Here is a 26,905-nt window from a genome sequence, read left to right as displayed (position 1 = left end):
CTTTCACTTTAGGTCTTTGATGGGAGACAGATCATCTGAAACAAGAACCTTTTGCAAAGGGGCTGGCGTACATGGACTGTCTTATCCCAGCTCTGCTTCTTGCAGGGAGCCAGGCAGACCTCTGGGAGAGGAGGTGACCAGAGACAGCTTTGTTTTTCTTTCTCTTATGCTGCTCTGGTAGGAAATCAATGCAAATGTCTCCTTTAGCAAGGACTTAATTGCTCCTCTCATAGGAGGAGCTATGAGGCAGTGGGGAAACTGCTGGTGTGTGCCTGGCAGAGGAAACATCCACCCTTGCTTTATTGCTAAACCTTCCCTATAGTTGCATCTTGCTTGCCTTTTATTCTTTCTATACCTTAAGCCTACTACTCCCAAGTGGAAAAAAAAAGTTATTGATAAGTCAAAGCTACTTCTGTAGAGTTTATTGCTGCCCAGAGAAGGAGCTGTGCTGAGTCACCAAGTGGAGAGAAAGGGCTGGAAAACTGGAGTTTGCTGTGAGGGCAAGGTCATAAAAACAAGCTTAGGGGCTGATTTTAGTTGGATTGTGATTCAAATGAGTGATACTCTACTTTATGGTGCCTGTGTAATGCTATTCTGACATTTCTAGTCAGCTACGTAAACTTTCATTGCCCCGTAACAGTTTATTAAGCTAGAGGGTCTTAGCAGGTATGTGGCCAGCTTAATGCAATTGTCTGCCATAATTATTCATTGGTTTGGTATTGAAAGGGTACCAGCCTAGTTAATAAAGATATCTGCCTATGATCCTCGTAGTCTTGGCGTTTGTTCCATTTTAAAGAGTCAATAAAATGTTAGAATAAAACAATCACTTTCACGAGCTAAATTGTTGTTTTTCCATTTTGATTCTTGCCCTTTTTCTGTTGGTATTCAGCTGCATAATACAGAGCAGTAAATTGGCTTTAGAGGTTTAAGATTGGGGTTACAGAGACTAACTTCATAAACACAAACTGTAAGGATTTACATTCAGAACAGCTGTGGCCCTAGAGAATGCCATTGCTGGAGGAAAAAACAGTTTGCAGCTCGTTCCAGAACATTTTTCTCTGTAGCAAGTGAAGAAACTCAATTGTGAGAGGTAAGGTTGAGAGCACACGAGATGTTCGTTTCTTCCCATTCACGACAGATCTTAAAATTTTGAGTATTTAAGTTTATGGTATCAAAACCCAATTAAAAAAATGTTGTTAAACCTGACAAATCCTCTTAGAGCTTTCGGTACCTCTGTGGCATGTGGATTGCAGCTCCTGATGGCACTCCTAAAATGTGCTTAGCAGGGATGGTTTGGGGGGCTTTGCTCTGGGATCGGTTATGGTGGTCGGTTGCAATAGCCCAGGTGTGTGTGATGGTTTTCTGTTTTCCTACCAAGTCCTCAAAAAATAATGAATTTGATCCGCTTCCCATGCAATGCGTTCGGTATTTAAGCATCCACATATTCTAGGGTGACTGCCTGCTTAAATAGGGCCAATTGAGAAATCTCCCATCCTGGTTACTGCCTTGCCCTACAGATCGGAGAGCCTGCACTTTCTGCTCCCATGGGGATGAAGGGGCAGGTGCCTGTGCAGTGCTGGGGGCTCTCGTGGGCAGGGTTTATACAGTCCTGACTTGGGTCAGGAAAACTCTGAAGTCCTTAAACTCGGACTGTTTTCCTAAACTTTCCATTTTCAGTGGGTAAACTAAAGAATATATTTCCTCTAGATCAAAGGAGAGGCCATTTACTCTTTTCTGTTCCTCTGCTGAGGGTGGAGGCATTAAGCAGGGGGGTTGAGGAGCTGGGCTCAGCTTCTTGTGTGAGCTCAGCAAGGATTTTATTCATCCCTAAAACGGAGCAATGTTTCCCTGCCTCAGAGGACAGCTGTGGCGTTATCTCTATAACCATCTGGGAGGCGTTGATGTTTTAGGGAAGAGGTTTGTGTATTTGTGCTGAGACGGACCTTGAGAATACGGGATGTTGAGCGATAACCAGCGAAGTGTTTTGATGTCTCCTCGGAGTGGAAACTGGGAAGGCCAAGGTGGGAAGGCAAACCTGGGCTTGTGCAGCTGTGGTAGCCTGAGACCAGGCAGCCTGTGGTTAGGGCTCCTCTCGTGGGTTCGTGCCAGGAGCTCTGGAAGGTTTCTGCAGGGCTGGGAGAGCTCTGGCAGAGCCCGTGTGCTCCACAGATGAGAGGACAAACCTCACCCTCCATCAGCTGGCTTGTCCCTTTTAATTTAAGCAGTTCTGCTCTCAGCTCTGTAGCTCGCTTTCCTGCCTGTTTTGTATGTATCAACGTCATCTGCCTTGCTCCTCTGCTGCAGGAGATGGATCGAGGGGCTCTGATGTATGTAATGAGAGCTGATGTCTCTTAAATTGCAGAGCTGCCCTGCTTTTGATAGCTGGTGAGCAGGAGGGCAGCGGGGGCTCCCTTGGGCCCTGCCCGTTTCCCCATTGTGACAAGAGGAGCAGAAACACCTGCCTGAGAGCCATGGCCAGAGCCAGATCAGAGGAAACAAATGCCACAGATGAGAACTTTTATGAACTCCTCTGTAGTTTGTAATGGGTACTTGGGAGGTCCTAATTACACAAGAAAGCTTGGTACAGATGCAGCATTTCCACCCTTCAAGTAAAGCTCTGCTGCTTTTATGGCTTCTGCAAGTGGCCAGGCTGAATGGCCTGGGAGCGTTAGGGCCTGACCATGACCACCACGGCCCATAGTCCAGCTGTCAGAGGACTTAGGGCCCTTCCAGCATGCCATTACCTGCTCTACACAGTAGATTAAACTGCCCCACAAATGCAGCTGCAGGTAGCTCTTTGTGGTGTGTTCCTCTGCTTGCCCACAGGAAGTGTAATTAACATGGCTGCAAATGAGCTCTTTCAGCAGTTTTCCCCACCGTCCCATAAAATGTGAAAAATATGGGTCAGTGCATTTATTAGGTAGACCCTCTGAATGTGCGCAGCTCTGTCGGCTCCTGGCACTTAGCAATAAGTCCTCTGCTCTCCCATTAAAATGCAAATTGGAGGAGAAAATGTCTTCAGGCTGGTGGGTTTCTAACTTCGCTCTTCTGGTGCTGCATGGGAAGCTAATGGGAGAATGTGATTTTTCACAATCCCCCTCATGCTGAAAGAATTGGCTGTTTGAGGCTGATATTTAATTAGTTCTGCTTCTACTGGATAATAAATGGGGAGAAGGGAGTTGATGCATGTGTTACTTAACTTCTGCCTGCGATGATGACTTGAGGGAAAGAGTGAGAAACTATTAACTCGCCAACAGCTTGGCCAGGGCTGACACAGATGTAAGTGGAGGTTTCCACCTCTGCAGTGTGCTAAATATAACTGAAAGGTGGACGGGTATGCCTCCGATCATAAGCAAGCGGCACCTTTAGACTGCTCTGCTCCTTTCATTCAGCTCTGTTTCTTAACTGATGTTGGCAGAAGGATGCCAACGAGTGCTGGGGCCTCTCACCACATGAAATAAGTGGTGCTTTGTAGGGTCCTGGTGATGAGCATTCAAATGCTTCAGCTCAAACTATTCACGTATTTATGAAGAACTAGATTTCAAGTTTAATTAACTAGAATGATGCATTTTCTTAGACCAAACAATGTCTGCTATCATGCTTGGACCGAAAATAGTTTTAGAGCGAGTATTTATAATGCTTTGACACTCTTGTTCTCTGATCGCTTCCTGTGCCACCCACTCAGCACAGCTCCGTGGCAGCAGGAGGGAACAAAATACTAGAGCAGGCAGGCTGAAAGGTTGGAATATTTCTGCCTGTGCTCAGGACAAAAGCTTGGGTTTCCTTGTCTGTTCCGCCTGCCTCTCCTACTCTGATTTCCAGTGTTCAAGCTCCTAAAGTCCTTAGGCAGCCAACTGTATGTGATTTAAGAGAAAATTGCAAGAATTCCTCTGAATAGAGGAAGGTTAGTTTTCTGGTCAAAATGGGCTGTATTTAAAAAAAAAATAGATGTATTCTTTCTGATCCATATTTTCTTTGAGACACTGAATGTTGATGACACTTACCAAAATGATAAATTGGTTTTAACAATCATCTCAACTTCCATCTGGAGGTACCCGAAGAGAAAAGCTTTCTCTATTCAAACTATGCCAATGTAGATTTTGGTTTGGGCCTTTCCTTGGCTTTGTTTCCCAGGTAAATCCTGCTTGCAGTTCTGATGCTATCGCTGCCTGGACGGGTGGGAAATAGCTGCCAGACTAATAAGTAGCTCAACCCTGTTAATTTACCAGGTAGATGGAAACAGAGCAGGGACTGGTGTAACTGTCTTTCACTGCCAAGTGTAATCCAGGTGTCTGACGGCCTCCTGGAAGGAATACTTAATGCTCCTGCAGCTCTTTCTTTTTCTTCCCCTTCTGTGAAGGGCAAATGCCAACAATATCTCAGTTCTTTATCTCAGTGTCCTCTGTCTGAACAAGACAGTAGCCTCTGACTTACTGGAATTTGCATCTGTGGATCTGGCAAACAGTTTCTGGACAGGTGCAAAGCAACGGGGTCCAGGAGGAGGACCTGCAGTGCATATGCTATTTCTAGACACCGTGCGTTACATGTAATCTGTAATGTGAACTGAAGGTAATGACACAGCCCTGACATGAGAGATGATGAAATCATCTAGACCATCCTCTGCCTTGGCCAGGTTGCTTGATCTGAAATGTTTCAGGGAGAAATGACTCCAGAAAAGCTATTAATCGTGTAAGGGATCGTGCTGTGTGACTTTAATGCCCTACTAATTTAAATATTAAACTCTGGGCATTAATGTATCCTGAATATCTCACCCCATCAAGCTGCTGATGCACAAGGCTAGGTAGCTTGCTTTCTGGGCATGAGGCCTGCCAGATGCTTTTTGGGCTTACCGTGGTGAGCGTACAGTGCGGGGAGGTTGGAGAGAGCCCTGGGAACATCCTGCACAGACCAGGGCAAGGGGCTGGGGGTGTGATGGCCTTGCTCCTCTTCTGCAGCATGAAAGGCCAGGAAACACAAACATAGGGACCTCTGTGCTACAACGACTAATGTTCAATGCTTAAGATCTCAATCTGTCTCCTTCATTTTGTTAAAAATGCAGCCATGCAGGAAATGAATGTTTACTAGTCACTTGTACATAACTGCTTTTTGTCTTTTTCTTCATACTCAGTTTATAGCTGTTTGTATTCTGCATGCCCATGCTCTTTATTTTTCTGTTTTTTCTTTTTTCCCTGTGTTCTCTTGCTATCCAGATTTTTCTTCTCCCCAGGGTATATCTATTTGTTTGGATGACTAACTTGCTTCTTCTCTACAGATCTGAATTTCTAAGTTGCTGATCCAAATCTCTCCAATGATAAGTCATTGTCCATCTGTTTGCTTCCTCCTGAGCTTGCAGTGAGCTGCAAAAAGGATCAATGTATATATAGTAAGCACGCAAGTTAGGCTAGACAGAATTAGTAACAAACAGTTTTGTGTTTTGTTCTTTCCATGTTCCTGTTGGTGTTTGATTTTTATTTTTTTTTCTCTATTGGTTTCTGTCTCTGTAACCTGGTCCCCTGGTTCTGTGCTTCTCCGTGGCAGTTAATGAGCGATGCTCGCTCCCCCGTGCATACAGCTCTGTCTGCTCAGGCTGCAGGGATGGTTAATGCCATTTCCCAGCTACTCACGAGGTTTTTCATTTTTGGAGTGCTGAAGGAGTGACTGACTGATCCCCTCCCTAATAAGGGGCTTTGTTTTCCATCCCTCAGACAAAGGAAGTCAAGACATGGTGAAATTAAAAAAACGTTTGTGAAGAGGGGTGTTTCCCATGTTCTAGTGATGGCTGGGCAATGCTGAAGGTGGTGTCTCGGAGGTGAGATTCATTTCTGGGAGCCGCTTTTTCTCCTATATCTGTGAAACAGGGCCAACAAGAGTTCCTGCCTTCAGGAGCCTGCTTGCGAAGGAGCTGAAGTGGTGTCTGGAAGGTGAGCAGTCTCCAGGAGGTCCTTGCTTCTCTGGCCTTTCCTGCCTGGCTGCTGTGACAGGGATTGTGACGCATGAGATTAAGGAAAATGCATTGAATGTGCTGTATTTTCTCAGATGTTTTGTAAAGCAGGGAGGACAAAAGAAAAGGAACAGTACATCTGGTAGACAACCCTGTTACCGTTAGGCAAATAGGGTAATCGTGCTCATCTTCAACGGAGAGCTGTGACCAGCGGAGTGCCCTGGGCTGGATACCAGCTCTTGAGGAGGCAGTCCCCTTTGCGGGGCTTATTTTCTCAGTATTTGTGCCTAGATGACCTTCTGAAGAAGGTTCTCCGATTTCCCACTGTGATCAAGACCCAGGTTCCATCCCTGGTTCTGGGCAACTTTGTCCCAAAGCTGCTGCTTAAGCCTGTACCTAACAAAGCCCTTCCTGGAGGTTGTATAGGAAATAAAACCAGCAGGACGGAGGGCAAGCCAGGAAGGCTGCCTGCAAAACAAGGTAGCTGATGTGTTCTTGTCTGCTGCGCGTTGGGTTTAAGCAGGAGATTACATCTGCAAATTGTTTGTTGGTTTGTTTTAGGAACCAGTTAATTTTTTAATTATCTGAACATGTGTTACCGACAGAAAAAGCATAATTTATTTCTGGATGATGGAATTTCTAGCTATAAGCAGCTATTCAAGTGATACATCCATGCATACTATCACCCTGAAGTACCAAGATTTAATAGTTGCGTTGCCGTTGTACACAGCCTCTTGTTTGTAGCATTTCATCCGACTGCATCCTTGCAGGTTCATGCCTTGTATTTCTTAAATAGTTAATTAAAATGTTAAAATCCATTTAAATAAGCGATGGATCATGGCCCTATTTGCATTTTGAACAGCTTTGTTTGGGCTGAGCTAGCTGTGCTGCTGTATTTCACCTGGCTATTGCCGAGGCTGCCAGGGAAGGGGAGGACAGCAGATGGCAATGTGGTGCCACAAAAGGACCAGCACACCGAGGAAATCCTCGTCTAGGTACTCAATGCCCTGAAAAATCGAGACAAAAGATGCCATGTAGGGCCTTCCTTCTTCATCTTGGGGCCGTGGAGAGGCAGCTGGGACTGTAGGGATGGAGGCCAGGTAGGCCTCTCTGCTCGCACCAGGCTGTGGTGAAGGTTGGCTTGAATTTATGCTCCAGAAACAGCACAAAAGGCAAAGCTTGGGTCCATGGGCAGCTCCCTGTGGAGGCTGAGTAAGTTTCGGGGCTGTTACACCCAGCTGAAGAAATGGGTGCTGAGGGCACACGAGTATGGTGGCCGTGCACTGGGGCCAGAAATGGCTCCTCCGAGCAATCCGCCTGGCCCAGGCATTAGCAGAAGTTATTGAAATAAGGATGGAAAACAATACCCGAATGGCAGTCTCGACCCATCTGGTGGCAGAGAGAGAGACTACAAGCAAAGCAATAAATGCTTTGTTTGTAATGCAGTTTGGTGATCTTTTTTTCCCTCCCGGAAAGATGCTCTATGAAATTATTGTGCTCCACATTTTTCAGGAAGAAACTTCAAACACTGTTTGAAGTTTGAAGCCACACCAGTAGCTGCTTCCCAAACCCCAGGGCTGGGCTTGAAGTCAGGCTTTTGTATTTTGGACAAAACGAATATTGATATGGGAACTGGGGGAGCAGGGAGGGACTGTGCTGGGGGGTGGAAAAGGGTCTGTAAGGAAGAGCTGAACCAGCCTGGTGAAATCCAAGAAGGAAAGAAAGTAGGATGTGGGCTCAAGTAACCTTTATCACTTTCAAATTGTGTATCCAAGTATGGGTTTTTCCTCTTGCTGGGCCAGAACTTGGTGGTACTAGTACCCTACGTGTTACCTTTGGGTCTGAATCCTCACCGTGTCCTGGGGGTGTGCGTATCCTGTGTGCCATGAGTGGGCCTGGGGCTTCCAGCAAAATACTTTCTGCTGAAAGCTGGGTCTGGGCTGCTAGTTCCTGTTGTTTGCTCAGCTTCGAGCAAGCATAAGTGATATTCCTGTCTAAAACACCTCTTATACTACAGACTTCTTTTCTCATTAGGCTGTAATGCGAGGATTTCTTAAACGCTGTCAGCAACACTCACACCAGTCTAAGCTATTTTAGAATAGCAATAATTATTTTTCACTAGAAATATCTCTTACAGTAATATTCTCTGAAATGTACTGGAGCAGATGGGAGTAAGAAGAGATGAACATCTTGTTTTTTATTCAGTATAGCTTAATGGAAGTAGCCTTTAAAGTCAAATGGCTTAAAACTGATTTTCACACAGTTTATATGTATGAAGGAACAACTTCTGTCTCGTCAGGACACCCAAATGACTAACACCAGCAAAATGTCTCATTGTGAGAGATTAAATAAATAGTATGGGCATAGAAGAGGAGACAAATGTTATTAACATCAGTGAGGAAATAAATTAAATCGTGGTGAATAGGCTGAAGCCAGATGTGAGGATCAGTTACAATGAACAAGGCGTTAAAGTACGCGTAGCATAATGCAGCTTGACCTTTACTGGGAGACCACCTCGACAAGGTAGCTGAGCTTTCTTCATCCCTGAGGTGGTTGTTTTACAGTATTTAATCACTGGCTTTCAAATGTCAAACAATTTTAGGGGGGAGAGGCAGTGCGTGCCACTCAAGTTCTTAAAAACAGAGACAAGACCATGAGTGGTAGCTCGGCTCTGTGCTTCTGAGCCAGACCTCTGTGCAGGTGAGAGGTGGACAGAGGGCCTGGCGTGTCCCCCTGCATCCTTTTATTGGATGCTCTGACAAGGGCGTGTTGCTGATTGCTGCTGGGGTGGGCACACAGCTTGTCTGGGGGCTGTTGAGTGTTTAAGGTTGGAAGATGCCCCTGGAGGTCTTCAGCCCTCCACCCAGCTGGGGCAGGGTTAGCTTCGAAGCCATGGCAGCTTCATCTGGCTCCTGTGGTAGCACCTGAAAGAAGCTAATTAAGATGATGGGGGGGGGCGGGGCAACTTTTTCTCCTTGCTTTCCTGTATGCAATTTGAGAGAAATCTAACTGTGATATGAGGAGGTATATCTTCATTGACTTTCATAGACAAATGCCTCTTTCAATTTAGGCTTTGACACTTGTTAAATATCCCAATGCAGCATCTTATCAACATTCTTGTTGTTTCCATAATATAACTAATAGCTGGCTGTTTGTACAGTATAACTACTCAATTCATACCTGCACTTCACATCACTGCGCTAGGTTTTGGGGATAATAAATCTATCAAACAGGTGCAGTAACTGCTTGCCTTTAAGCTTAATAAGATTTATTCATGTGGATTTACTCTGTGCAAGTAGTAGTCACAGGCTCTATTGGCTGTAGCTTTGCTCTGTTATTGTATAAAGATACCAAGGCACAACAAATACCACTTGAAAGCAGAGGGCTCCGGAATATCAGACTCTCATGAAGATAGAACAGTATTTGCCGTCTTTGGTGCATTGAATATTCAGTGCTGAATACAGCTCTGCTGTGAGGGTTACCCACTGGTGAATCCAGATGAGAGGAATTTGGGTGATGAAAATACTGAGGATAAAGAGATTGGAAGCGAAAATGCTTGATAGATTTGCAGTTCTGGTTTTATGAAGAATTTATTTAAAAGCACTCTTCCAGAAACTACAGTTTAGGAAGACTTTTTCATTGTGTAACTGGGGAAGTCTGCTGTGAATCTTGATAATACTAGGTGTACTGATCTTTGTGTGAGTGCACTGTTCTCCGCAGGTTGTATTTGTTCCACTTCTGATGCTGACATGGGAATTAAGGGTAACTGCTCCTAGGCAGGAGGACAAAGCTTTGTGGATGGGAGAGGAAAGGAGTGCCCTGTTCTGCTGTGTGCACCTCTGAGCAGGCACATCCCAGCCTGCGGTGCTGGTACGGGCACGTCCCAGCTTGTGGTACTGCTGCTGTGATCCAAGGTACCTGGCCAACAGCTTCCCAGGAAGTTTTACAGTCCTGTAGGGTGTGTGACCCTGGCACTAATGTGAAAACTGTAGCCTGTCTTTTTGCACTGGAGACAATATAAAGAAGAACATATATTTATTTGCATTCCCCCCCCGGTCTTCATGCTCTCTGCTAGAAGGCACTCTGCTCTCCATGCCATTAGCTTCTGCGTGTAGCTTTTGAACCCATCTCTTGCAGTCTGCATTGCCCACTCCTACATCTGGGAGAAAGGGCCGTGCTGAGCTCTTAATTCCAAGGCCTGGCCCTCTGGACTGGCTCCCATGCCATTTAAAAGCAGCAGAACTTTTCTGGATCCAGTTATGCAAGGGGTTGACTGCAGCCCAAATCCTGGCTCTTATTCCTGAATTAGGCTGTATAAAGAGAAATGGGGTTTCAACACTTGTAACATAAACAACAGTAATGAAATAGTACCCAGAGCTATTAAAGCAGTAATCACAGTTACAAACAGCCATGCCACGGTCTCTCTTGCTATTTCAAAGTAAAACCATCCATTTGTTATCCACTGTTGTTATCTGTGTTTAACTCCAATTGAGTGGAAATAATTGTTATTTCTAGTTGACTCAGTCACTTTAAGGAAAATAACCCAAAAAAAAAAAAAGCATCTAAATATATTCTTTCACAGGCTCATAAAACCTTCCTTAAAACTTTAAAATAAACACGTATGAGCTGCTTTTCCCTGTGGAGACTAAGTTCATCTGCAACACAATTAGAGTTACAGCATTTCCTGGCAGCCAAAAAGAGCAATCAAGAAGTAAAACTAGAAAGATCTAAGGCATAGAAAACATAATTTAAAACAAAAATAAAGCACTTGAGTTAAAAACAAACTTTACAATGAAAACAGTTTTTGGTAACAAACTGTCAGATCGGTCAAACAAGGTATCTAGTTACCATAGCCTTGTCTTTATTTTACTTTGAGCTGAAACTACAGGAATCTCAACAGTTTCGGCATCTGAAGCAAACCCATGGATAACAGAAAACTATCCAAATTCAGTGCGGAAAGCAGCACCTGGGTTTTTTTGGCTTTTGGGAGAGGTGTGCAGCCTGACACGGGGAATCCCCAGCCCGCGGTGCCTGTGCCAGCTGCTGACCTGCGGCGTTCCAGATGTGCGCTGCCCTGCGGACGGGCTCCCGGAGGCTTCATTTCACAGAGCTGAAATCAGAGGAGTTGCTTAATGCCACTAGCTTTGCTTTAATGGAGATGGAAAATATTTTCTACTGTCACTTATATTTCAGCATTTTGTTCATGCATGTTTTTAGCAATATTGTATGATATGGGCCTAGTTTTACTGGATAAAGTGACTTGGTTTTATAGAAAAGCTAAATCTGATATTTTTCTCAAGTTGATGTAAAAGATATAGGCGTTCCTACATCAGATGAATATACAGAATAACCTGCTAAATGAGCCCCATGCTGCTCTATTATAATCCCAATGTTGCATGAAGGGTATAGGACTTCATTTGGGCAAAACAAGAGGGTGCGAAGGCACCGTGCTAATAGTGGCGCTTGTGCACTGGAGGTAGAAGCTGTGGGAGAAGCTGGTCTAACAGAAAGCCAACAGGTGAGCTTCTGATGAGCAGCTGAAGGGCATGCAGATGGATCAGCAAATGCAGGGAGAACAATACAGCCATGTTGCCCCGTGTAGAACTGTCTTCTGAAACCAGCCATGTGTCCATCCAGCACTTTGCCCTTGGTGGCAGCCTGGTAGCACTTGCCAGCTCCTAACAGCCCCGGCGTTGCTCTCTGAGGGGTTACCATTCCACGATACGCTGAAAATCCCTGAACAGCTTCATCCTAATGAAAAAATCTTTCACAGTGGGCAGCTTGAAAGATGTGGAAGTTATTATCAGTCATTGAGGTATTACTGCGAAAGTTGCTTCTGAGTGCTGTGTCACTAAGTGATACTAATAAGTCAGCCCTGGTGAGAACACCAAAGTTTAGTGGGGCAGAAATTATGCTTTTGGTAAATGATGGGGTTTTCCTGTAATGCTTCAGGAGCACCTGGCAATCTCCAGCCCCTCCTCTGAGGAGGATGTGACTGGGATGGGCTGTGCCCTGGCTCGGTGCTCTTATCAGCCCAAATGTCTCTAAGGCGTCCTGGCTGCGCGTGGATTTATGGTGAATTGCTTTCCGTGAGATTTAAAGTGACTTCAAATCTGCCTAAGATTTAAAAGACTTAGAGCAGGGAAGCTTTGGGGATTTACAGTGTTTTCGAATTTGCAAATGCTAGAAATGCCATTATCTGAGCAAAGACTTTATTAATCAAAGTAAATAAAACCATTTTTCTTTCCAGCAGAAAGCTGTAGAGCAGCTTCCGAACTTCTGGGGAGCGTGTGGTAAAACATGCGATGAACAGAAATCTGTAATTCCATGCCCTGGATAACAAGGAGCTATTTAGAGCCAAATTGAGCCGTATCACTCAGGTGTAGCTGAAATCGTTCGCTGGATCCTCTCCATGTGCGTAGCCTGTTATGAGAGGCCTCTGAAGCCCGAGGGAGTCTTTACTATCAACAGGAATGAACTTTGGAGGCAGAAGGATAACATTTATCTCTGCGTGGCATACCTGCCCTTTGAGGAGGACTTCTCCAGAGGGCTTGGTGCCGGCTTGTTTTGTGAGGCCTTCCCAGTAAATCTCCCTCCCTGTGAGCAGCTCCAGGCTGTTGCTGTGCCACAGGACCCGGTGGGACCCTGAGCTGGCCCTGTAGGCTCTCTGTGGGATGATTGCCCCTGTGATGCTGGCTGCTGTTACTGGGTTGTGCAGGGGAAGAGCTGGTGACGTGCGATGCTGGATGGAGCGCCGAGCAGCATATGGCTGGTCCGCAGGGAGCCTCGCGAGTGATTTGCTGTGTGCGCTATGCAAAAATGTTTTGTTTCGACATGCTGGCTTCCTGGATGGGGCTGGTGGTGGGCTGCTAACTGCAATATATCAGTGAGCTCAGTAAAGTTGGTAATTCTGGTCTGTACCGAGCTCTGAGGACACTTTGATGTGTGTGGCTCTGTGCAGTGCCAACCCCTGTGCTGCAGCTCCACAGCCCTGTGTGTGCTGGTGGGTGCTTGGTGCTCCTGGTGCACGTGGCCAATGTGAACACAAGTGACCCCAGAAGAGTCAGAGAGATTAATGGGGCTAGCCAGGGTATGGGATCAAACCTTAAATAGCTTGTTGAGAAGTGCTTCTGGGCCTGGGCGGGCTCACTGCAACACAGGCATTGCGGCCTGCTTTGGGGTGGCGCAGAGAGGAGCAGGCTGACTCTGCTTCTGCTGACTTTTGCTAGGTTGTGTGTTATAATCCAGCAGCTCTTTTGAAACGTTGTCTGGCCCACTTCATGCTTTGAGCATTTACTGGAGTTTATGTATAAATTGTTTTCTTTTTCCACTGCTGACTCTCCCCATATATTCTACCTTTTATTTGTGCATTATCTTTGTCAAAGCATTTCTCGACTTGATACCTTCTGAGGTTTGTCTCCTATTACAGGGGCTTTTTATTGCTTTGCACTGGGAGCTCGCCGTGTGCTGGTTTTGCTGCTCTTGCTGATTATTTTGCTTCTTACCCCTGACAGCCCTTCAAGCTCCCCTGAATGGAGGTGTCTTCATGCCGTTTGCTTCCTCGCAAGCAGAGTCAGCTTTTTAATACCAGGGAAGTCTGAAGGGAGACAAAATGCAAAGGATGACATTTCTGAAGAAGAAAAGATTTGCATTTTGTCAGTTCTTCCATTCAGTGTAATGTCAGTGTTCAGATGCAGCAATGATTGATTCTCTCTGCCATTGAAGTCTTCCTTATGCTTCTGAGTAGGACCACCAGAAATCCAGCTAGAGCCATTTGCAAATATTTTTTTTCCTTATCCCTTTCAAAAAAGTGATTAAAAAGTAAAGTAGTTAAATAAAAGTAGTTAAATAACCCATTCTGCCAGCTCTCACAGTGTATCATGTTCCTGTGTCCCTTTGTACATCAGCCTTTACTGAGCTCTGTTAAATTGTACCGTGCTCTAATGGTGAGCTCTCCTTTTTCCTTCTGAGCCATGGACAGGATATTCTTGCAGCTTAACATGATTGAAGTGTGCTGTAGTCTCTATATCACTATTGCAAAGTACTTAAAAGTGACACTTAAATCTTGCATATCTTAAATTATCCTATATGTAAGGATAAACAAAGTCAGTTTAAATAAATTTCCCCAAATCATGTGATGCATGACAAAGCAGGCAAGAGCAGAAGGTCTGCTTTTAGCAGGTAATGTGCCAGCAACCAAATGGGAGTGGAGTAATGGCTCCCAAAGGGCTTTGCTCTTAGGCAACAGACTGATTGATCAGACCAGCTTTACAAGTCCAAGGTAAATTCAGTTGTTTGTAAACTTAAACTAAAACAGAATAGCAGAATATATTCTGTCTTTATGAAGTTAAGAGACCTCGAAGATCATCTAGTCCAGCCTTTAACCTAGGACTGCCAAGTCCATCATTAAATTATTGTCACTAAGAAAATAGTGTGTTGGATTTGTTGGTGAACTCCAGGCTGATCCATAGTGGAATTTTTACTGCTGAGATCATACAGATGTACTCAGTGTCAGCTCACCTGCTTTATCCTATAGCCTGTGTGCATCGGTATCTAAAATGACCCTTGAGGTGAATGTATAATGATTGTGAGGAAGTTATAACGGTGTCTCTTTCCAAATTGTCTGAGAACACAGTAAGACTTTTTGAGTTCACTTTTAAGGCGGTGTTAGCTTTTAATACATTCTGCAAATACTTTCTAGCCAGTGGATTTCTTATGGACAATTTGTTGCAAGTATTTGAAATCCATATAATGCCTTTTTCTTTAATCAATAGTATAGATTTATCCTTGGGCTCTGCCTGGGGCATGACCTAAAGCCAGCAGTAGCTGTTGCATTCTTCCAATGCCATTAATCACTAGAAAAACAGAGTATAGTAAAGGTCTGATTTTGATTTTACTCAATCCTGTTGGTTTGAACAGAGTTACAAAGACTTGAAGGATGTTGCATCATCTCCAGCAACTTTTAAAGAGAATGTTCCTCGCTTTGGACACATCATTTGTAGCTTATGAAAGGCAAACCGTAGGCTTTTATTACCTAATCAATGGTTCTAATCAAGTTTTATAGGAAGGGTGGATTTATTTTATGTTTTCATAAATTCTTCTCATTTTGTCTATCAATATTTACAAGATATTTGAAAAGTAGTTTGAAAAAGAAACCCAATTCTCTCTCATGTCTAGTTTGTCAACAGAAGTCTTAAATCTTTGTCCATGTTACATTAAAAGCAGAATCAAGGAAGTGTTTGATAACTGCCTATTAAATCTGCTCTCCTAAATCAAATCAAGACTAGAGATATCCCAGATGGAAACTCATCTCATTCTCATAAACACACTTCATGCACACAGGCACAAGGCATGGATACTAATGAATCACTGAAATAAAACTCTGGAAATCAGAAAACCCACGGTGCTAAGTCTGTTCCCTGTGCCCTTTTTAGCACGCTGCAGTTCTTGTCTGTACCTGTTCTGTCACCGAAACAAATAACACTAGGTATGAAACCTTTGAGCTGCAACTAGAAAGGATGCAAATTGGATTTTCAACCTCAGACTCCATCCTTAAACCCTTAAAACAAATGGGCATACTTTCCTTGTTGCTGAGTACTAATTGAATGAAAATGGAGTTATCTAGGGGATTCAGAAGCCCTTTGGTGACCCTGGGGAGCCAGAACACTAGTTTTACCTGTTCCTGTTCTGAGCAGGATACTATCTACTTCCTTTATTTTTATTGGAAAATGATTGCAAAACTGAAACAGAGGGTGCAATAGCGAATACCATGTCTGAAGTACAGTAGCTAGACTGCAGGGTGTTCGAAGTCTCTAGCAGTTCATTGGAAAACAAAATGGAGCTCCTGCTCAGGAAAACTTTGGGGTAGATCAGTGCTGTTTCCAGTGTTTCAGAGGTAGCACCAGGGACCAGCTTCCGTCCACGTTAAAGCTCATTGCTTGCTCTGTCCTTTGGAAGGTGCCAGGGAACAGGAGTTATTTCAGCAAGGGAGCCTAAACTGCTGATAATGAAGCTCTGATTTTGCATTAGCTGGTTTCCAAAATTGTTTCTCTGACCTCTCTAGCTTAGTTTCTAGAGATGTCTCCTTAGGCATCGCAGATACTTGGTTCCAAATTTCATAATATTGTACATATGCTGTATGGGTTTCTGTAAACACCTGTGGATAAGATTTCTGGCTTTAAGATGCTAGGAGAACATCTTGTTTTTTTGGGAAATAGCAGCTTTAATGAGGCTCTGCACAAAGGAGGAGTTACCTGCCCTAACAGAGCTGGGTTTGGAGCATGGGGGCATTTGGGGATTTTTTTTTTTTTTGGTGAGGCTTGAAAAAGTTGAGTTGAGCATGTAGAAGAAAGCTTATTAAACTTCTAATCTTACGAAATCTGAGCATCAGTGCTGCTTCTGAGGAAAGTAAATCTATTTAAAAAGAGTTGATAAAAATGACTCCAGTGGGATAGTTACGATTTAATCTGAGGCGTAACTGCTGTTTTCATCTGTTGCTCTTCTTGGTTTCTTACCAAATGTTGGGTTGGAGCTTGAAATGAGCAATTACATCCAGGCAGAGTTGGGGTAGGCAGACAGAGGATGTGAGAACTCAGGAATTAAGCTCCAAGTGACTCCCTTGCATGTGCAGAAAACTTAGTCTGCCACCCAGCAGCAAGTGCAGGGTAAACCACCACGGAAAGCTATCGCTCCTGTCCTCCAGGCTCAGTCTGAGCATGGGAATGGGGTGGTCAGACCCTGAAGGATGAGATGTACCTACCTGGGTGAAGTTTTGTTCCCCTTAAGGTGCCACTGTGGGTGCAGTGATGGAGGTGTGAGCCACCCCCGATGTGAGCTGGCACCACAAAAGCTGGGTGAGAGCCTGCACCTTGGAGGGCACCTGGGCTTTCCCAGCCCAGCGTGATGGGGCGGGAGCGCGTGTTTAGCCGAACAGGCAGGTATTGGCAGCTCTTGTCATTTGCAGAAAATAACTATTTTTTGTCTCCTGTCACTTGAAAATAAATACTGCTTACATTTTTTTGTGTTGAAAGTAGCTTTTCTCCCTCAATTATGGTGTTTGTGCTCTACTTTCTGATGCAGTAGTTACGCTATTTTTTCCAAAGAAAGATTTGGAGGTCGTGTTGGTACAAAACCTGGCCCTGAATCTCTGCTCGTTTGATGCTTTTTGTTTCATACAGGGGATGTTGTATTCATGGGGAAATGTTTCATGGGACTTCTTGCAGAAGGACAGCAAATGTCAGCCTTTGAATTGCCAGGTCACTGCCCACATATGAGCGGAGGTGTCCTGACCCCGAACTTTTTACAGCAGCAGAAATAATTTGTTTGCTTTCTGTAAAGGTTCGCTTCCCTTTTGTTTTGGTGGAGAATATCTGTTTATATGGACACGCATAATGTCGCCCAACTACCCAGACTGCTGATTTAGTTCAAGGACGGGATCAGGAGATGTTGCCAAGGGATTTGAGGTGCCCTTCTGTTGTGCAATATTGTGTCCTATTTCCACCGGAGCTTGATAGTTTGCAGACATCTTGTATTCAACAGTTACTGCGTGTTTTAATTCATGCTTAAGTTCTAATTTATTCATGGCCAAGATGACGTGGCTGGATTATTAAGCCTCCTAATGAGGATGTTTTCCAGTGGAGGCTTTATTTTTTGGCTGAGCAGGAGCTGCCGGTGGAAGCCGGGTGGTGACCTGGGAGGATGTGGCTGCTGGGAGCCTCACCTCTGGACGGGGCCAGGTCACCTTTCTTCACACCGCCTCCTGCTGAAGTCGCTGTCACTTCAGAAGAAACTGCCCTCATGGGTAAGAGGCAAAGTGTTGCATTTTCATTATATATAACGTCATGCAGACGTGGGGAGGTCTCAGCCGAGCCCCTGTACCTGGTCCATTACAGCTGGCAGGTCCTGCGGTGGGCTGCCTCCAGCAGCATCAGGATAGTGGCTTTTTTTTAAACCTTTCCGTGGCATAGACCATAGAAAACCCTTACCGGCTACCCCTCACTTTAAAAGTAAAAACAAGTCAATAGTAAAAGAGAACAACAGCAATTCTTGCAATTTGGTAAATCCAGGTAATCGCTCTGGCTGGGGAAGCTCTCTTCCCTCTACCGCCTGTTAGGGATTGCTGTTTTTGGGGTGGCTGTTGTTTATCAAACAAACAACTTCATTCTTTTTACCCCCCAAGGATTCACTCAAGTGCATTCCCGTAAGTGGGGAACAAAAAGCAGTCAAAAAGTGGAGGTCTTGAACCAAATAACGCTCCAAAGGAGCTGTGAAAGCAGCGGCACAATGCAGAATACAGCCTGTGCTTGCTTTCGTGCTGCCTTACACTCTCTGCTCACGGCTGCCAAGGACGGTACGTATGCTGCGCGTAAAGCAGGGCAGGGAAGATGCTCTTATCTTCTGACTAGTAATTAACCCTGAAGCTGAGCTCCTTCCTGAGTAGGAGGCTGGAAGAATAGTGTTGGAAGCAGGTACTTATCTGATTATTTCTCTTTGGTTCTTCTTGACACGCTGCATATTTATTTCCAGACTATTTCTGGCTGGCAGGAGTTACTGATATTAATGATGGGTGAGACTTTCAAAAGATCCTGAATTTTAAAGCAACTTTGAAGCCAGTTTCCTTTAAACTCCCTTGAAAACTTCAGCCAGTACAAATTTTTTTTAAACTTAAATAATTAAAATCTCGCATCTGTGTGATCTTGTAGTTATTACTCTTCATTCCTAACTTTTTTTTTGTGATCTAGACTAGTAAGTGCATTTCTGGGACAGAGGAGGGTATTCCTATACTGCTCTAAAAATTCTTAGGTAGGTCTGACAGCCGTACGTAATTAAACCAAGACCTTGGGAGGAGGCTTTAACTTGTATCATGGAGCTGGTGAGGACATTCAAAGGACACTACATCTAAGGGGTGGAACGGGCTGTCTGAACCACCTCTTGCTCCGACTGACTCAAATCTTGTAGAGTATTTAAAATCCAGGGTGTGGTTTGGATTCTAGTTTTCCACAAACCTTCATTTCTGCTTTTTGCTATCATAAAAGGGTAAATCTCTTTCATTGAAATCTTAAAGAAAGCATTAATGGAGTGTTTTGGTGCTCTTTTGCCGTGACTGTACCTTCCCCTTGACATTTGATAGCAAAACGTCGTTGTTATCTCTTATTCAAAGATGAATTAATCTGAGCTTTGCTGTTTGCTCCTCCTTGGCTGCTTGTCTGATCAAGCTCTGGTGATGGGGAGCTGCTGATTTTTTCCTTTATGAACAAAAAATACTTCTCCTGAAATCCAAAAGATCCAGCTTGTTTCAAAGAATTGCTCTGCTACAATTAAGGAGGTGCTCAATGGCCATTTCATCCCTCAGCTAATTAGCAGGTTAGGGAACGGAGCTGCTTCTGTTGAACTCATCTACAACTTACCAGGGAATGACAATTACTGTATTTTGTGTCTGCTGGGGATGTGCTGATGGATGCAGAGCGTGGTGATGGACCAGATCCATGATCAAACTGCTGACCTCTGCCGGATCTCCTGTGCCGCTGGGGTTTGGGTTATGTATTGCAGACTTGCTTCTGCACCTGAGTGAATACAAATATCAGCAAGTTGGCTTTTGTTTGTTTTAGCTCTTCTGCTAGAGGCCTGATCCAAAGCTGTCAGCTTTTGGTTAGTAAGTTCATTTCTGTTCTGCTGAAGTCCCTCCTTGCCGGGTATCTAGTGGATCCGGCCTTGTGGATGCTGTGGTTTATGGCTGAAACGCCACAGGCATGGGGAACTCGGGGCCTGCTGGGTCCTTTGGACTGTTTGGGCTTTATCCAGGGACAGCACAGGGATTAGAGAATCCCCATTTGACTCGATCATCTCTGGCAGGTGGTCCCCAGCAAGCCTCATCTTTTGGTGTGTTCCTCAGTTTCCCTCCTGGTGTGGAGGCCGGGCTGGAGAAGCTGCTTTGCTGTGGCAGATCCCATCTCTTGCTCAAGCAAGGCACTGTCTTAAAGAAGACCTCAATTTCCCCCTCCTATTCTTTATCAGCTCTCTGTCTAAGAGCTGCTACTGGTCCCTTCATAAGTATGAGGTTAAAAAAAATATCTTTACATCAAAGAAGTCCTGCAGTCAGGACAGGCTCTGCTCATCCTCTGCCCCGGGGCAGGACGTGCTTGTGTGCCTGGGCTTCACGGTATATAAAGTTGTTCTGCAGCTGACATTAGAAGTCCCACGAAAATGGCACAGCACTTGGCAGCAATGCATATTCATCTTCTGTCTTGTTTTATAATGTGCGAAATGTTGTGGCTTAGGTGCCTGCCTCGGAGCAAGTATAATAACTGCGGTCCTTTCAAAGAAATAATTGGTATTTGCTTGGGGATGTCTGCGAGACTATTGTCTGTTGCTTTATTTATATGGGCTCAGATCCAATCGGCTCAGTCTGAAAAAGTGATGATGTTGTCCTTACAAAGTCAATATTTCAGAACAGTTTTAAGGGGGGGGGGGAGAGGGAAGAATTAGAGGATACCAATATCCAGAGTGATGGCTTTTTAATCCTTTATCTCTAATTTAGCTCAACTATTGAGAAATAATCTTGTTATCCATAGCTACCTGACTGGGTAGGATGACATTTCTTCATTGTTCGTGTCTCCAGCTCACCGCTCTCCTTGTCTGTAATAGCAACGTGTTCCTGGATACCTAATGGTAGCATGCATGCAAAGTGTCTGATATTTTCAGATACTCTTTAGCAGAAGCTATGAATTCACATGTAATGAAGCCCAAGCGTCTGGGAGAGTCACTTCAATTATGCTTCTGACAATTATAATATTTCTGAAAGTGTAGAGAGCTGTGAGAAATAATTGTGTTCCTTATTTATATGGCAACTTCTAATGGAATATGTATATATTTTTTCCCATAGCATGATTTAGTCTCATGAAACAGATTTTTTTCTTTTTCCTCTGGATTGTGGCTTCAGCTGCCGCTTTCTTCTGAGGTGAGAATTTGCTAATGAGAGATTTTTCTTCTGTAGGTCGGTTGCTTTTAGTGGCCATCTGAGTTCAGTGGCATGACTTTAATTTTAGCCGAATTTGCTAACGTTCCTTTCTGTGTGTGAGGCAGAAAGGCTTGTATGACAGATAATGGATTGTAAGCAAGAAAAATTGCTGAAATGTAAAATAAATGCTGCTTTAAAGACATGCCTTTATTAAGGGTTTGGGGTGCCTGGTGTGCCTGGCACCGTGGCAGTGTGTGGTGGACGGGTCATGCTGGAGCCCAGCCCTGGTCCCATTTGGTGTTTTCTACTCCCCAGCAGAGTGTATTCTCTAAACAAAAAAAAAAAAGCAAAGTGTGTTCTCTAAAACTTTTTTTGATGGACAGACAAGAATGAAAATGCATTCTGATCGGCAGAAAACTTTTCTGGCCTATTGAGAATATTTTTGCAGTTGCAGGAAGCACACGTTTTATTGAGGAAGAGCTGATATTTGGTGCTAGATTAGTCTATGGAAAACACTGTCGTGCTGTCTGACATTTAAACACAGTCATTTCAAAATCTTTACAGAGGAGAATATTGGATTTATCTTTTAATATTGGTACTGAAAATTTTAACGCTCTGTAGCAGAGACTTGTTCACTTTATTTTAGATATCAAAAAGCCTTCTTTAAATCTCAACAATTTCTCTGCGGATGTATCCTACTGGAGGAACTTGCCTGATGTGGAATAGTTGTAAACAAAAAGATGAAATTCTCTTGTGGACTGGTTTAATTAAAACCAGGACACCCGACTGTGATTCACCTTATATATGTTGCCAAGGTTATACCTGTGCAGGATCTCTACAAATGCAGTGCTTACCCTGCCCCATGCCTGCCGGTAGGGACCAGCAGTTCTGAGCCTTCTAAGCCAGAGTCAGGCTACGAGGAAACTTCTGTGGGAAGGACGAGGATGGTGCTGGAAACTTTTTTCCCAGTATTTAGGGAGAAATACACTTTTTTTTTCCCCTTTTGCTTCCTCTGAACTACTATGCTAATCCTCTGCTCTAACACAGAGCCAGGAAGAAAAATATCCTTGTGATCCTGTTGATTTTCTTTTTTCATGTAGGGTTGTTTTCATTAAATATATATCATATATTTAAACACATTCAATAGAGCTTAAAGGCATCAGAGATGTCAAACAGCATAGGGTGGACCTTGTCAAACTTGTGAACTCTTTGTAGGTATTGAGACAAGTTCACTGTTTGGCTAAAGCACATTCAGCTCTGCAGACTTTGGAAGTTTATACCAGTGGTGATTTGGCTTCTGGTGAGTTGAACATGATGCTTCTGCTTCAGATGTAAATTTGGACCTAGTCTAAGAACTGTAGAGGATGTGCATTTTGGGAGGATGCTCATTTAATTGAGTATATTAAATAGAGTATAACGTAATAACATAATAACATATTTTGGAGGATGATTTGTTTCAGGAGAGTAGAATATACTTTATGGCTGTTCAGGATGTTTGCAACAGAAGTCTTTAAGCAAAGACTAAGAGCTTTATAAATGAAACATTTTTCCTGATTTCAAGTTGTTAATCCTTGAATGGACTCTTGCTGATCTTGCAACAAGCCCTGGTGGCAGAGCTTGTGTTGGCTGGGAACCCTTGCAACAATCTGCATATGATTGAGTGCTTTTCTTATTTGGGGTTTGTGTGTAGAAATTTGGAATTGTTTTCCATTAGGGAATATGTAAGTCTTTATTTTGTCATCAAGCCTGAAGTGCTTTTGGATTCCAGAAATAGCACTGACAGTCCGAACTGCTGCCATCGGCGTGCTAATTGGTCCTGACTATGCAGAAATCAGTCACCTGCCTAAAGTAAGGGCAAGCAGAGGAATCCCATGAATGGTCGCAAAGTAACTGGGACGTCAATCAAAGGCTCAAAGATTCGGAGATTATTCTAAATTTACGCGGAGTTCAGATCCCACTGGGGACCTGTACCCTGCCTGGGAGGCTTGATTAGACTAGCTGCCTGCCAGCAGCATGAAGCAGGTGGGTGCCTTCCTGCTGGAAGTCAGTTAATGCACCTTTTGGTAGCTCCAAAAGCACGTGCACAAACTTCTAGGCATCTTCAGCGAAGCCTTTTCTTTTATTTCCTTAAGGAGAGTTTTAATAATGGGAATAACTACAGCAATGAGCGTTGTATTTGAGCGCTGTGAGCTAGTAACATCTGCCGGGCATGGGAATTCATCTGCGGTCTGAACCTGATGGGTGCCTGAGTAATTTTAACAGCACAACGTCTCAGATAAACATAACTTACGGTTTGGGAAACTTGGGGGATACGTTCTTAATGAATTGAGGTATAGAATGTATTAAATAATTTTACATGAAAGTTTATACTTCCCTGATATTTTTCTGAAATAATCAATAGCCTCTTTTCCTAACCAGTATATTTTTGTGAAGCAAAACAGCCCCATTCTTGCACAAAGTTACATGGGTGCTCTTACAGGAACTGCTGCAACTAAACCATAAGCCAAAGACAAATGCACTTCTCTGCAGCCAAGATCTTGCCTGGGGCTGAGCTCTCCTCACCTGCCCCAGCCCCAGGTTTTGCAGCTGCTCCTCGTGTCCCACTCCTGTCGCTTACCCCACTGGGACAAATGTTCTCCTCTTTGACATCTCTCACAAATCAGGGCTGATGCGAGTCCTTGTCCCTAGCTCGGGGACAGCTGAGGTGAGGGCGTGCTGTAATCTTATGTGGTGATGAGGCAGACTGAAGGAATTATTTTTCTTTGTAGAGAGGAAGGTAAAAAGTTTTCAGTGACTTCTAGTTAATTTAGCTCTTTGTACAGTATGTTTTCTTGTCTGAGCTTCTATCTAGCTGTGTGTGATGCTCTGCTGGCATATTTGTTCCACATACAAACTTGTTCCCCCCAAAAAAGAAGTGGAAACACAAGGGATTCTGTCCAGTTAAAATTTACATACACATAAATAAAATCTTAGTACTGTTTGGTGTCTGACAGTCTGGGGATAAGCCTTATATTTGCATTCAGGCATTTTGGAGGATTTCCGTGCTTCTCTGAAGCCAGCCCAGGATCTGCAGGAGCTCTCGGGGTCACTTAGCGATCTTCATCTTGTTCCTTGCTCGCGAGAGCAGATGGAGGCTGCCTTCGTGCTTGGGCTAAGTTCAAGCAACATCAGGAAATCAGTACAAAGGTAGATGAAGAGAAAAACACTGACATGTTCATTCCTGGTTTACAGAACTCTTCTATATCCCAGCGAGTGTTTTCCTTTGTGCTGTCTCTTGCCAGAAAGGCAGCCTTACCAGCTTTGTGTGGGATTTGGGTCGTCAGGCACAAAGGATTGAATCTTCTGTCCTTGAGTAGCTTTGTATGGACTTTGCAGATTTTTGGTTGGAGTTCTGAACAGGCTTTAATTTAGCCAAGCTGGCAGTTACATTTCATTTCTGAAAAATAAGAGGATCCTCTTAGAATGGCTTGTTACGTTCCTCTGCCAGAAACCTGTCCCTGAAGTTACTGTTTTCATAGTCCCACGGCTCTTGCTGCAATATTATTTTCCTGGCTTTTGATGATTAAAAGAGTAGTAGCTTCTTAGCTTTACATCATGCTGGACGCTTCAAAAGTGATTTGTATTAATGTGTGCCTAGGTGAATCTGTTTTCATGAAAACACTGGTGTTTTCATGGATGAATAGGACCTAATTCTGCTTGCAGGAAACATCACTATAAAGCAGGGCTGATGCGATTGCATTGAGAAGAAACAATTGTAAATAATGGGAAGAAAATGCTGCTCATGGGAATATTTCTTGTCCAGAAGGTCATACGCATTGCTATTGGCTTTTAACTTGACAAATATCTGTACTTGGAGTGACCACAGATGGTGTTGCATTTTTGTGATCTTTTTAAAGGCAGCGGCTGAATGCTCTGGGCTGAAGTTGGCCAAGTTTAGGGAAACTTAATTGCTGAGAACACCCTTCTTACAGAGTCTTCCTGTTGATAAGCTCTGCGTGGCACAACCATCCTCTCACTTTTTTTTCAAGCAGAGGAGTTTTTCTCCTGCTGTTCTGATGCTTTGCATTTCATCACATAGATGTTGAAATTTTCTGAGATGAAAAGGAGTTGCAAGAAGTTATTCTTGAGGCTTCCCTTCAACAATTTTCTCTGACAATTCTTCTTTAATGCTATATTATGCTTGCTTTATCCTTAGTTTTCCTAGGTCTCCTTCCTCTTTCTTTCTTCTTTCTGACACTATAGCATGTTTCTTTCAATGTTTTTTATAGATCAAAGCGCTCTCCTCTACCTTCCTGTCGCTGTCTTTAAAACAGGTATTTCAATTAACGTAGACTGCAGCTGGAAAGAAAAGATGATTCAAGACTGCTCTCGTACCATGGCAACTTCATCTGGACACCTCTGGGTACCTCGCTGAATTCCCTCTTGTTAATGTGCTGAAACTTTTTGTCACACTCAATTTTTATGGAAATCTTACGGGACGCTTCCAGACAGCAAGAGAAGAGCGAAGTGCCCCAAAGAAAGCAGAAGAAAGGGAAGAGTTTAGTGAGGTCTTGTGTTTTTTTTTTTCTTTTGGATGATGAAATGAATCTTTAATTGGCAGCGAGCTCTCTGGGACCACTGTTCTCCAGTCTCACGTGTCCCTTGGGATGCAGCCACCTCCGAAGGCATTGCTTGCATGTTTTTAGTTGTCTGTGCTGCTGGCAGCCAGCCTGCTGCGAACTCCCCCGGGGAAATCCTGGTGCACCCCTTGGCAGTGGGAGCAAAAAACTATTCTTACTTCAGAAGAAGCTGCTGAACTGAGTTCACTTTATTTCATCCAAACAGCTAAGTAAAGTTTTGTATGTTCTCTCTATTAATTGATGCATCTTATCAAGCAAATCCCTCGGAAGAGGATGGAGGTGAAATCTTTCACAGCTTTCTCCACGGTGGTGTGCTGCTCTTGGAAGTGGAGGCTGCTGAGACGTCAGAAGTTGAAAGGGAGATGGATGCAGATGGTCCTTCCTGTAGCATCAGAGGAATCAAAAAGAATTTATAAGGATGTTCATCCCTTTTAATAAGCTGCTGCTTCTGAGAAAGCATCAGTTCTCCGTGAAAGACTTCTTTGATATATAAGAAAAGACTCCATAACTCAACTATGTGGACGTGGATGTTTTTTTCCTTGACGTGCTCAGCCCCTCCAACTCATCTCCAGGCTCTCCTGTCCCTGTGTCCTGGCTGGGCAGAAGGCTGTGGGGCTGTACAGGCATATTTTGGGGGTCTGTGCCTAGCAATCACCCATCCCGGGCTGTGACCTGTGGTTGGGCCTGCTTCCCTTGGCATGTGCCATGTGTGTTTTCACTTCCCTTGTTGTAGGGCCTACCCCAGTCCTTTCCCCTGTCTGCAGTACAAAATTCAGGTAGGAGAAAAATACAATGGCCTGGAGCTTCCCGAGCCAGGTTTAGCTCCTGAGTTGCATTTTTGGCCACCAGTGCTTTGTTCTGAAGTATGAAGGTGTGGATGTAAATGTGTGTGCGCATCCAGTCCCTTATGAAGAATTTTAATTTCTTGCAAGAGTGGGTGCTTCAAGGTACTGAGCTGAGAAGGCAGGGGCTCTATTTATAGCTGGTGTTCGAGCCTTTGTGGGTTTTGTGAGTATGCGAGAGATGTACAGCTGTGCCACGCGGGCTCTGCTGAGCTGAAAACTCTTCACGGCAGTAAGAATAGGGGATGGCTTTGGTTATTTAACTGCTCAGTTGGAATAAAGCAGCTGACGTCTACTGAGGTGCTGCAGGCTCCGGTCTGCTCTGTGCACGTCTGTCCCTGCGAGGTGTCTCAGGTGAACCTACTGAGAGCAGCACTTCAAGAAACCTGAAGAGGAGAAACATCGAGGTGGACAGGTCTCCAACACCATCTGTGCTCACACCTCCCTCGTGCCACAGTCACGCAGAGGTGAGGTTGCACCCTGACAGGAGAGGAGCTGCATCTGCTCGGTTTTACAAGCCTTCGCCTAATCTGTTCTTGAATCCTGA

General features: G+C 44.2%; 1 protein-coding gene across 1 annotated transcript in view; it reads left to right on the top strand.

Moving 5' to 3' along the window:
• Positions 1–25,925, top strand: part of OTOL1 (otolin 1) — a 48,633-nt gene extending 22,708 nt beyond the window's left edge. Inside the window, exon 8 of the mRNA XM_083848646.1 lies at positions 25,211–25,925. The gene's annotated coding sequence lies outside the window, so the exon portion shown is untranslated. The remainder of the gene's footprint in view (positions 1–25,210) is intronic.
• Positions 25,926–26,905: the final 980 nt, after the last annotated feature.

This window comes from Anser anser, assembly GCF_964211835.1.
Source record: "Anser anser genome assembly, chromosome: 9".
NCBI classification, from domain to species: Eukaryota; Metazoa; Chordata; class Aves; order Anseriformes; family Anatidae; genus Anser; species Anser anser.
This window is presented reverse-complemented; position numbering and strand designations above follow the sequence as displayed.